The sequence below is a fragment of the Pinus tabuliformis genome, chromosome 6, assembly GCF_031772625.1.
Source record: "Pinus tabuliformis cultivar Carrire ecotype Pingquan chromosome 6, CPIR1, whole genome shotgun sequence".
NCBI classification, from domain to species: domain Eukaryota; kingdom Viridiplantae; phylum Streptophyta; class Pinopsida; order Pinales; family Pinaceae; genus Pinus; species Pinus tabuliformis.
In genome coordinates, this window is record NC_142292.1 from 631,397,840 (window position 1) to 631,411,906 (window position 14,067).

Below are 14,067 nucleotides of genomic sequence, written 5' to 3' on the forward strand. Positions count from 1 at the left end.
GGGGAAATTTTTTGACTGTTTTTGCAAATTCAGGAATTTCTATAAGCGCAGCGCTTTGGCACTACGCTTTCACCTCAGAGATCCAAATGAGGAAAACTCTATATGCCTGGATAGATATTGTCATAAGGATGTCAGAAATCAACATTTGGGAGCAAGTGGGCAAACTGGTTAAGAGAAAAAGACAAAAAACAGGTGAAAAACACACATTCTGCCATTGTTTTGGACATGCGTTGCTCGTACAGAATCACCTCGGGAGAATCAATTTTTGGAGGCGTTGCTGTGCTCCATTTTCAAAAATTCAAGTTGATCTAGAAACTAGACTCAAAATTCTAGTTGACTGTTCACTTTCTTTTCAGATTTGACCTCCAAACGACTTCCAAAAACTATCTGCAATCCGACGCTACGCTTATGCAAAAACTGCATTGTTTATATTTTCCTGTAGCAAACTTTTTAATGTAAATTCGCTAGTTTTGTTTTTAATGATGTAATATGGATATAATAATGACTTGCTGATGTAATTTTGAAGTTAATAGACATTCTAGGTTGTTTTAGTGTCTATTTAAAGCCTCATAAAGGTGGCAAAACTCAATTTGAAGTCTTAAAGAAGAGTGTTGAGATATTTAATTGGTGAATTCATCCTCTAATATTTATATGTCAATCCGGGCTCGTAAGCATGAGTTGTATTGCGCTTCCTATATTTAGTTTTAGGTCAGAGTTTTATTGTTTCTTTTATAATGATCGAATGGGTACTAAAACACACCAATGCTTGCAAACTCAAAAGAAATCAAACTATCTAGCCAACACAGGCAGAATCAATAATCAAATTTTAATTTAAAGACTTCAAAACTTCTTTAAACTTAACCTATTCGGAATTGGAAATGAAATATGGAATTAGAAGGTGTCTTGATTCTTTACCACAAATTCCAAGTTATGTGAATGAATGCCTAGTCACACAAAACTTAGTCAATCAAAACACCCAAGTTCTAGTTCTAATTCTTACAATTCTCACTCAAAGGGATGTAAAGAATTACTGCTTGTAATGGTAATCCAACTCTAGCTAAGTAATCGAATTGTACTCAATGACTCATTAACCCTACTAGCTTGAAAACAAACCAAAGATCTTGATGCTGAGCACTAATTTAAATACTTTGTTTCACACTTAACCAAACAAACTTGACTTTTTACCCTCAACTAAGCTGCATACAAGTTACTAATCGATCATAATCGTAAGAACAATTTCAATCACTAACTCTATTCAAATATGGCAATCAAATGAAACAACTATGAGAACTTGTACTCAAGAACTACCCTACAGTCGCATCAATCTTCACAATGTAAGTAAACCTATTCGAAACCTTAACAAACCAACACTCTGCTTTTGAAATCCAATGAGGCATGTATTTGATGGGAATTAATTTGAACTACGTTTTGACTCATAGTACCAGATTCTAAGGTATGGAGATATAATCAAGCATTCCAAACAAAACAAGGGAAATCAAGCATTTTAAATGAAATGAAGGGAATCACTTTGAACACTAAAACTAAATCGCTCTTTGCACTCTAAAATCAATCCACACATTCTATTTAACAAACTGAAAATCCATTTGACAAATGAAACTAACCCAAACTATGATAAGCCATTTGAATCAATTACTCTGGAAAGCAAGGCCTCTCTGATATACACACATGCAAATATCTTAGCAGAAACCCAATCGACTTAACTAAATCAAGCTCATAACAAATCACACTATTCTAATGCTTCCTATGGCACACGCAATAGTTCAGAAGGAAATCAATCAATTCGTTTACTAAAGAAAACAAGAGAAAGCGATTTCGAAATTAGTTGAACACAATCCACTGTATAATCAAACTAAGACCCTATCAACTCTGATTACTCATTATGTTATACGACTTCAGCATTAGAAGGTAGCTCTACGTTTTCAATGAATAGATTAGCTCGTCATCAGCATTTAATAGACAATGTGATTCAAACTAGTTTTATATGCATCTATGACAACACAGTTGAGGTAATATGATTTATAGTTTCAGAGAACAATATGTAAAAAAGTTATGAATAAAAAATAAACAAGAAGCGATTATGTATATCACATAGTTAGGTTCCTATGCAATAGTATAGAGCTGATCCCAGATGGGTGGGCTCGGCCACACCTGGGGAGATTATTAACTTACAAAGAACGAGAAACTTCAATCACAGCTAACTCATTAATCCACAACGAACCATCGAACAAATTAATTTGAATTCAGTGCATAACCATCATAAAAGTCTTCGATTAGAGATAATAAGTCTGAAAGATAAAAAATAACAATCGATCTTGTGTTCACTAACTCCTAATCATTACAGAGCAACCTTTTATAGGCATTAACTTAGTTGAAACAAACTGAACCATAGATAGCAAATTCTAACAGCCTAGCTAATTCAATCTTCCAGATTGGGTGGCTTGAACAACCTGTTTGATTTAGCCAAGCAACCCTCAACCAATCTCAATCTTGGTGTCTGCTACGTTCAGAGAAGATAACAAAGATTCTTGTCATGGTTGAATTTGAACACATTCAAACATAGCTGGAGGTGGCTCACCCATCTAGAAGTATGCAGCCCTTTATCCTTTGCATCATTAGGTACTGAACCCAAAATGGCTGTTGAGTATGAAAGTGGAGGAATCATGGTTCATGGCCAGCATTCTCCTATTGTCACCTTGCTCAGCTGCTGCAATGCCCACACTTGACCATACTGATTAGTTAGTTCATTGATAGCTACTCAAATTCACTTAAATTCAACTAATAAACAACAAAATGGCAGTGGGAACAAAATGGAGGACCAACATCCTCCCACGCTGATTTTGATGCATGTCCTCATGCATCCGCCAAAAATCAAAATTGTGCTTAACCAAAAAGAGAATGTGGTCAAAGATCAGTAGTCTTAATTAGTACCTCAATCCCATGCTTGATTGGTGGGGAACACTTCTCAAATTGGAGAGCTAACCCTTTTGCATTCAATCTTTTAACATGCTTATTCCTTGCTGCTTTCCAACGTAGAAGTTGCTTGTTCTTTCTGGCCAAGGCATCATTATGAGCATATAACTTCATGTTGGAATCCCACACCTGATGGTTTGCATCTCTGACAAAATGGAATAAAACTTTATATTTGTTGGCCTATTCTCTGAGCCTAGAAATTGTTTTCTGTAACTTGATAAGTCAGATTTTTAAGTTCTCTTTCGCATCATACGTAGGAGCTCGGGTTGGTGTCGTTGACTGCTGTGAGGTACTGCCTTCGGGCGATTTTCCCTTGAGTCCTCTTGGGGAAGAATGGTGCTGACGGGTCTTGGGGTGGTGAAGTAAAATTATGAGTGCGGACACAAATAATTCCCTCTAGCCCGATAGCAGGTCTAGCCACAAACAAGACATTCTATGGAAGATTTCCTCAGGTTAGAACCAATTAAGAGGGCCTACCTCTTAGTCCGCTTATCCCTTTCGATCAAGCTCTTGCTCCCTTGCTCTAGCTAACTCTTGTTTCCTTCTCCGAGCACTTGAAACAAACAAGCAACAACCAACAACAAATGTATTAAGACAAATTGTAATTCAACCTACTTAACAAGTCAAGAAGCATTAAGACATAAACATGTAATATGAAACATTATGTAGGAAATCAATCGATAGTTGCATATATATTAAATCAAAGAGAGGTTACAACCGTTGTCTTGACGTTGATGTTCTCCCTTGACAAATCCAGGTTCCCACACACATCCATCAACATTCCATGATGGCCTTAAACAATAGTAGTCTCAAGGCTCTTCCCTTTAGGCTTCACTCTAAACCAAATTCACACTTCTCCCTCACACAACTAGAAAGGCTACAAGCTATATATAACTTGATTACTTCAAGCTTCAACCAGAGTATAATAAAAAATAGCACACATACACACTAACACTAGCTTATGCTTGGGAAAGATGGAGGTTTATATAGGAGAGATGGATCCTCTTCTCATGGGAGAAGGTCTTATATTTTGAGGTAGTTCCATCCTAATAGGGGAAAAGAGCTAAACTGACCTCCTCAGCTCCATCTGGCTTAACCATCTACCAGACTTCCGTTACGAAGCTTCTAGAGCTGGAAGCTTCGACTCTATTTTTTTTAAACTTTCCAAAATAGGGCCAGCGCGACTGGAAAACTGCTCAGTCGCTCTGGTCAGCGCGAGGGATAGTATTAATCCCTGCATATTGACACGAGGAGGACACTTCTCATTAGCGTTGGTCTTGTAAATAGGCAAAACAGAAGTTTATTTGGGAAATGATGTAAAGGGGAATTGTTCTTCTCATGAAGAGGGACACAATGGGGTTTTCTTCATGATGGGAAAGCATACAGGGTTCACTGTAGAGGTCCTCCAGGATCAAGGAACGGGGAGTATAGGGACAATGACAAAAATTTGTGTAACAGATTCCCCCTAAAGCATGAAGGCCAAACTAAAGTGAGGGATGAAATGTTTTATGAATCAGTGCGGGGAATCAAAGTCTGCCTTCGGAGAGAACCTGCAAGAAAGTACTCATACATATACATAACTGAAATCTCTGTCAACTGATACATGAATTGTGGTATGGATGCAACCATCCAGGAGATGATCATGTAAATGGATCCAGGCATGGGTGCAACCATCCGATAAAGAGGATCATGTTGAAACCAAGGTATGGTCGCAGCCATCTGAAAGAGAAGGATCACATATGATAGCTCATGGTATGGTCGTAGCCATCCATCTATAAGAGACATGCATATCAGCATAATCATGTCACATCACCTCACAACCTAGACTTTTGTAATCTGAGGCCAAGGTCTTACGATCCAACACAACCCAATCAAAGTACAAATTCTAACATGTGAATAGATGTGTTGACATTGAACATGCTATTATTTCGCTTGATTACCAGTCAATGATGTAAATTGTTAACAAGCACGAGAGAAACCACCAGTAGTGACAATGGTCCTCAAGGTACCACCAGCACAATTCATGGAATGTGAATAAAGGAACTAAAGTCGAACACCCGTGAAATCACCCGATTGAAAGCTAATGATGTGAATTTGTCATCGAGTGTGAAGAACTTGCCATTAGAGCATGCAAGCTCTAAGGTACTGGAAGGGAGTCTCTCGATCAACTTCTTGGATAATGAGCTAAAGTCGACAGGAAGCGGCCATGTCGAAGGAGGGCCATGATGTATCCCACATCATCGACATGAGACAAAGGGATGCAAAATGATTTTGGGATGATACAGAGAATTAGAGGTAAGTGTAACTGCAGAAGGACAACTCTTGAACATATCAGCAACACGACTCGGAGTTTGGCAGCTGTTGGATCCATAGGATTGGTGGTCATGGTGACGTGGCAGATATCAAATGGAAGGCAAAACTGAATGGCCCAACCCAGGAAGGTCAATGATGAAAGGAGGATGTCCCAACCTGACATGAAGCAGAAAGTGTCATGTTCAAGAGTGAGCTGCCGACACAACCGATAAGATTTCAAAATTTTCCCCCACCATTTCTGGCGAGTATGCCAGTTATTTTTAATCGCAATCTTAAAGGGGATAGCATATGCTTGCACTGTAAGTCCATCCTTCGGATGAATTCGACCTAGTAAGTTTAACAAGCCCTAGGAAGGAGAAGCTCATGTTCGTCATGGTGATGAATCCAATGTCGTTAATGTTTTAACGAGTCCGACAAAGGGTACTCGGTATCTTTTTCATGTTTAGAGAGTTTGAAAAAGACACAGAAAATAAAACTCCACATGGTCCCTTTTCATACATTTGTGTCTCTCGAGCCCAAAAAGGTAGAAAACAATACTTGAGAGAACCGCTTGACCATTTCAGTCCAGGAGTACCTTTTTCGTAAATAGTCCATCTCAGCCTGAAAAAGGGGTAAACGTATACTGGGCGAACGACATTTCGTAGCCTTTAACGAGTTCAAAACGACAAGAGCTCGATGATATTTTCATGTTTAAAAGGTCGGAAAAGCACTGAAAGCGGACCTCCCCATTTTATTATCTTTAACGAGTCAAAAGGGAAAAATACTCGGCAATCTTTTCATATGAGTTCTACGAGTCGAGAAAAGAGCTGAAACATGACTCCAGTATCATCATCGATCATCCGTTCACCTGTCACTGCACAAAAGGTAAATGAATTATCCAATTCTTGAGGCAAAATAGGTTAAAAATACTTTAAAACCTTGATATGTCATGAAAAACTGAATAAAAGGAGGAAAAAGTAAATATTTTTTACCATTTACCTTTTTACCTTTGTGTGAAAACTGTTTTACCCTCTTGTGCCCTAATTTTTCTGGAGCATATTGTGGGAGATCCAAGAGGTCAATCGCCAAGCCGCCAGTTACAGGTAAGAGCCATGCCCTTAAGCTTCATTTTCATAATGTTTATTCCTATTTTTCATCCATTTTTTGGATTTATGAGGGAGATTTTGGCAAAAAAAATTCACCCTCGATCGGTGAGATTTTCGGGCACGGAATCGCGCTGATCAAGGGTTTAAGTTACCTCTCGCGTCGTTGGCGCAACAATTTTTAAAACAGGTGTGCCAATGCCGTGAACAAAGGAAAAACACAAGGTTCTCCTAAATCCACCGTTTGAATCCAAATTTTAAATTCCAAAGATGATTATTGACTCATTTAAATGGTTTTTGCAGGAAAGAATCGTCGAAAATGGTGGACTGAAAAGAACGTGAGCACGAAGATGTGGACACCCAAGCAATGGCTGACCCAAATTTCTTGGAAGCTTTGAGGAACTGCGGGCTCCTCAAATTCTTTCTTACACCAGGGATGTAGGCTCAACCTAAGCTGCTTCAGTACTTGATTAGTCTCTGGGACCCAAATCGAGAAATATTTGTCATTGGTGACCAAGAGCTGGAGTTTGAAACTTCAAACATATACTTCATTACAAGACTATCCCGAAGGGGAGAACCAGTCAATCTATACGGGTCATGGGCAATTGGGGCAAGCATATCTACGTTGCTCGCTGAATATTTCCCAGAAGCTCTGAAGTCAAAGAGTGGTAAGATCGAGATCATGACTGTGCGGGATCTTACACTTAGAGTGCTTCTGTTGACCATCAATAGGGTGGTTGGGTCCCAAGCAGAGCACGAGACCAATAAGTCAATGTTCATGTACGCTATCAACTGCACAACACCAACAATCTTCAACTAGGCAGAGGCCATGAAGATCAACATGAAGCGCCAACTTTCAAAAGCGAAGGCAGGGAATCTGAAGCAATTTTGCTTTGGATCTGTACTGGTGACCTTCTTCTTAGAGCGGGTTCTGTTGTTCCAGTATCAGCTGACTGAGGTGGATTCGTCGATGCCACAAGACCCATGGATGGTCCGTTGGACTTGTTTGATGCTGAGAATTACCGGGGGCCAACATATGTCCTATAAGCCCGTGTTTTCTCATGGTTACGATGACAGTTGATTATGGTGGAGGATTGGCCCTACAGCGGGACCAACTTCCGTGAAGATTGGGACATGCCACTTCCAGAAGGAGAGGACTATGATGATGAAGGTAAAAATCAATAATTTTTTGATTTTTAATTGTTTTTGGTATATACGTGTTAATAACATTTCATTTCGTCAATGCAGATGTTGTACCAGAGCATCCTGCCGAGATGTCCCCGATAGCCAGGCATGTCGCTCGTCAGTTTGAGGTCACTCCTTATCAGGAAGGAGGTGAGGAGATCGCGAGGAACCTTGAGGGTTTGACTCATGGGATCCTAGAGTATGCCTGATTGGGAGACATCCCACGCTGATATCAGAGACATACAATGGGTGTATCAGATTGGATTCATTGATTGCTGACTCGTGTAGCACGAGCAGTTTCTTGTTACCATGATCACCACGCTGATGAGTTCTTAGGCCCAACATTTACATTTTTGAGACCTGCGTGCCATGGATATATGAGGCTTGCGAGCCGCGGATGTCATTTAAACACATGTCATTTGAACACACATATTATTTTTTGGGGTTTTGATGTATCAAACATTACTCCTATATATATATATATATATATATATATATATATATATATATATATATATATATATATATATATATATATGTTGTATTTTCTTGTTTACTATGGTACAAATGATTTTTTTTTATCTTTTCACATGTTTCGTAAATGTCTATCCAGCACATAATTAGCTAATGCATCTATTAAGGTATTCATGCGTCTAGGAATATGATGATATGTAATATAATCAAAATTTCTCTCTAGTAGACGAATACGTAGATACATTCTCAAAATCTGAGGGTTTCTGATGGAATATTGCTCGTTGAGTTGAAGGAAAACAAGCTGTGAATCCAGGTTGACAACCAATTCCCGAATGTCAAGAGCAATGGCTTCTAACAACAATAGGATAACCGTGTTGTATTCGATAATGTTATTAGTTGTTTGACCTAAACAAATACCTTGAAGATCAATAAACTCACGATGGGGATCATAAATGGCCCATGTTGCGGAGGATAGATTCCGGGTACTACGGCAAGCACCATCAGCGAAACCAATGTGAGGAATCAAAGACATCTGCAAAGCAGGAAAAACATAGTAAACAGTAAAGTTGTTTGAAAACTAACACACCAAACCACACTGCACAAAAATGAATGACACATTAATGTACATAAGTTACCATGCAAGATGACATATGCATAGTACCTTTTGAGATAAAGCCCATTTTGAGGCTTATCTAAAGGATTGCCTTCATAATCAACTAACTCATAAGCCCCTTTTTGTAACACACGTATGACAATGTAGGGCCCATGCCACATGAGTTCGAACTTGCTTGAACCCAACTTATCATTAGCCTGATCATACAGTAAAACCAAGTCACCTTCAGAAAATGCGCGAGGGGAAACCAACTGATCAAAATGGGACTTGACTCGCTTCTTTTGAGCTTTGATGACCAAAGTAATAAGGCAACGAGTCTCATCGAGTCATTCTAGGTACAAGAGGCACTCTTCATGAGGTGAGGTTTCGGGGAGAAGTTCGACAACTAACTTGAGTGAAGGGATCTCACATTCAATTGGTAACATTGCTTCCAGACCGTAGACTAACTGGAATGGTGTGAAACCAGTTGTGTCCTTGGTTGAGGTTCGGTAAGCCCACAGAGCTGAGAAAAGCATGAGATGCCAATTTTACTTATGCATCCCAATAGTATGCTGAAGCATTGTAACAAAAACTTTGTTGACAACTTCAACTTGGCCATTGGCCCGAGGATAGTATGGGGTGGAGCCATCATGTCGCAAACCCAACGTAGAGGTTAGCTTAGCCATCATGTAATCTCAGAAATGGGAGCCATGGTTGGTGACAATGGCTTGAGGTACATCGAACCTGGAAATAACGTGATTGAACAAAAATTGAGCCACCGTTTTACCATCTGTAGAGTATGTAGGCATCGCTTCAGCCCATTTAGTGAAGTAATCCATAGCAACGATAATATAACCATGCCCTCCGGCTAAACGAGGGTTACATGTCATATAATCAATGCCCCATTTGGCAAATGGACCAACAATAATAATAGGGGTGTAGGTGAGTGGGTGGGGTGCGCAGCTTGTGCTGGTAAATTTGGCATTCATGACACTTGCGAACAACAAGGATGCAATCCTTGAAGATGGAATGCCATAAATAACCAGCACGAAGGATTTTCTGAGCTATAGCATAGCCAGAAATATGACCACCGCATGCCCTAGAGTGGCAATCATTGAGAATTATTTCAGCTTCCTCGAGAGTAAGACATCGACGAAGAACTGAGTCAACACCAACACGATATAAAGTATCTCCAATAATACGGTAGGGTTGGGACTGATGCCAAATGCATCGGCGGTCATCCTTAGTCAACGCAGACCGGAACGTGGACGTCTAAAGATACACGATGATATCACTGTACCATGGATCGAGGGTGCTAATCAGAAAAAGAGTCTCATCTGGAATATGCTCATCGGTACTAGCCGAAAGAGACGTAGAGGGAAGGGAGCAAATTAATTCAGAAAAAGCCAATGAGTTCTTAGACTTGGCTGTAGTAAACACCAAATCAAATTCTTGAAGGATGACAATCCATTTAGAATACTTGCCCCCCAGCAACTGACAAGTCAGGATGTAGGTCATGGGGTTGCATGCAGAAATCACAGTGGTAGTGCATAATAGAATATAGTGCCAAAAGTGCTGAACAGCCTGTACGGCAACCAGAGTTAACTTCTCGACATGAGCATAATGCGTCTCTGTGTCGAGGAGATTGCGACTGAGGTAATAAATAACATGTTCATTGCCTTCATCATCATCTTGTACCAATACCATGGCGATGGTACTAGAGGCCGCAACCAGATAGAGGAAATAATCCTGATGATAATTCAGAGGATGCAGCAAAGGAGCTTTTATGAGGATAGCCTTAAGGTTATTAAAATACTTTTGGGCTATCTCATCCCAAATGAAGGGTGTTCCTTACTTGAGCAACCAGGTGAATCCTAAAGCTAGCTCGACATAATTCGGTATGAAATGACGTAAGAAATTTTCCTTTCCTTGTAGGATCTGCAGTTGGTGAAATGAATATGGAGGGGGTAAATTAACAATGGCCTCGACTTTAAGCAGATCAAGGCAAATGCCTTCTTGAGAAACAATAAAGCGGAGGAGTCGTCTGAATTTGACGTAGAAGACACATTTATGTGGATTCAATCGAATATTGTAGTGTCTGCAACAAAGAAAGATCTACCGGAGGTGATCAGGGTGGTCACATCACTTACGGGAATGGGTTGGGAGGTCATCCAAGTAAGGTTGAACGATGTTGCAAATATCATGAAATGCATAGGACATCACCCTCTGAAATGTGGCCCCAACATTTTTCAAGCCGAAAGGGAGCTTTTTGTATGTGAAAGTACCCCAGGGGCAGATAAAGGTTGTCTTTACTTGATTAGCTGGTGCGATGTTAATCTGGTTGTAACTAGAAAAACCGTCCATGAAGGAAAAGATCTCACTCCCAGCACATTCATCAATGATTTTCTCAATGAAGGGAGTTGGATAGTTATCTTTCGGACAGGCACGATTGAGATCATGATAATCAACGCAAACATGGATCATGCCTTGTTTTTTCATCATTGGTACAATGTTTGACACCCAATATGTAAGAGGGATCGAATAAATGAATCCAACTTTGAGAATTTTTTCAACTTCACCCTTGATACCAGCGGCTTTCCTAGGGTGCACTGGGTGGAGCCGTTGGTGAACGGCCTTTGTGTGAGGATAAGTTGGTATCTTGTGCACAATGATGCTAGGATTGATGCTAGGCATTTCTTCGTATGACCATGCGAACACGCTGCGAAACTCTTGAAACAGACGAGTGTATAGCTTGATCTCATCTCGAGAGCAAGTTACCCCAATATGGAAATTTCAACAATGCCAGGCTTAATAGAAATATCAATTGACATTGTCTGGGTAATGTTACCCATATTACCTTCTGACCATACTTCATGAATCAGGATCGGTGACTGAAGTGGTAGGGAAGGGAACTGTGAAGAGAACTCCTCCAGACAAGTAGACATGACTGCTGGGTTGGGCAGGAATGAGGAACGATGATGAGTGTTGTTCCAAGGCATTTCCTCCAGAGACATTACTTCCATGATACTCTCGTTAGAAAGGAACGTCTCGGCTAAGGGATCAGGAGATTCCAAAGCACCAAGCCATGGGGATTGAGAATACGTATCGAGAGATGTTCTCGAAATAGGAATAGTAGAGGATGCAGAACTTGAGGTTGAAACAATTTCCACGTAATTGATTTCGGCAAGACTAAGTGGCATAACCTCGACCCACGTATCAACAAGATCTGGTGACGGTATGACCCAAGGATCAGATTTGACCAAGATCATGTTGATAGAGGCAACATGAGGAGGTGGAAGCAGAAAAAATTCCCATCAAAGCAGGATCTTTAAAGAGTCGTTCCCCCACACTCTCATAAGGAGCACCGGTGTGCTTGACATACGGAACATTGCCATCTGAGGAGGAAGAGGCAAAGAAGGACAGCTGGTCGACAGTAACTATCTTCCCTTGATGGGGAAAACGAATCATGCGGAACAGGGAGGAGGCTACAACATGCATGGCATGGGTCCAGCTCCGTCTGAGTAGAAGATTATAATTGAGATTAGCATCAACTATTTCTGCTTCAACATGTACTGTCTTGCCCTCCAAAGTAATGGCAAGGTTAGGTAAGACACCGAACAGTCACAAATCACGCCCGTCGAAGGCTTCCAAAGTGTTAGGAGATTGATTCAACATAGGAGAACCAATTGCCTTCCAACAAGCGATTGACATGATGCAGGTAGAAGCACCTTCATCGATGATGGTTCTATGGATGGTATTCTCATTTATGATGACCTGAATGAGAAAGGAAATTTGATGAGGAAGTCACAAAACATGGTTTTCTAGATCAAAACAGATTAAACTAGAATCGATAGGATCATGGCCTCCGATAGCCGAAAGTAAAGATTTCTGCTGAGACGGGCAACTTTGGAGTACCTCGAGAGAAGACATAGTTGATGGCGCCTGAGCCAAATCCTCAACAATATTATAATGCTGAGCGGCTCAAGCGTTGGGATTGTACGAGGACTTCCTTAACACACCTCGAGAAGGTGGTTGAATGAGGGAATCAGGATTAGTTTGCTCTATATGAAGAGGACCAGAACTAGACAGGAGAGAAGAAGAAGGGGTGACTTATTTCTCTTTCCTTATTGTCGGGGTGGGAGTTTGATAATCTTTTGATCTAGTAGCCACATTAATAGGTGTACTGATCCAGATTTAAATAGGAACGCAACAAATTACAGAGATAAACATAAACACAGAGATGCAGCAAAAATAATACTTCATTTCATTAATGTAAAATACTGAAATATGCTTACAAACAGAATTGGAAACAAACTAGCTAGGGCGATGGTAGCTTATCTTTGAGAAGAGATGTGGCAGCTACATGGCTCTAAACTGTGTTACAATGAGGCTCGAAGGCCTATTTATTGTTGAGAAACAATGGAAAACCCTTAACATCCCAAAACCTAACCCTAGAAGATGAAATGCTAAATTGTGGGTCTTGTTTGGGTAAATTGGTACGTCAACTTCCCAGGGTCGTAACTTTGGCATACGATCTCTGTTTGATGCGCACAGTGCTAGAAAATTATATATTACAGAGCAATGGAACACATAAAATATTGCAGAAATATAAACACGAAAAACGCATAAAACAAGAGAAACACAGATATACGTGGTTCACCCAGTTTGGGCTACATCCATGGAGAAACAACCAGTCCTTCCTTTTATATTATCCAACAAACTAAAGAGATACAACCTACATCAGATCCACTGTAAGACCCTCTTCGCTCTCAATCTACTCTCTCTTCCTCACTCAGAATACAGATATACATAGACACAATACAATTCCTTCATATATAGTGAGGGGTTGCCTTCTAGGGCAAAAAACCTTAAATTAAACATAACTTATATCATCAGATAATTCACCTAATGAATGGCCCAGATTGACTAGAAATTACTAGACTTTTACAAGGAAAATTTTCATCTATTTTTAGCTTCGGGGGCGTTGACCTTGAACACTCACCGAGGGACCGTTGGCCCCCGGACCCCCTAGCCGGGGGGAATTAGCCCCCCCCGGACCCTTGCAAGGGGGACAAGTCCCCCCCCCCCCCCGGCACCCCCCCTCCCCCCATGGAGGGGTGTACAGTCTTCCTAGGGCATACATCCAGTTGAAACCTTTGAATACAAAAGATAATTAGGCTCCACACCCAACAATCTCCCACTTGGAGACTAATTATAGCAACTCCATCGCTGCTTCATTTGCTAGACAATGACTCCACTTTGTACTTGGCTATTTCTCATCTTCTTCATCATACTTGAAGACCAATTAAAACTGAGAAGATTCTTAGTTTCTCCCTGGTTACAACTTTTGTTAACATATTTGCAGGATTCTGGCTAGTGTGTATCTTTTCCAGCTTCAACTGTCCATCTTCCAACATTGAATGTATGAAA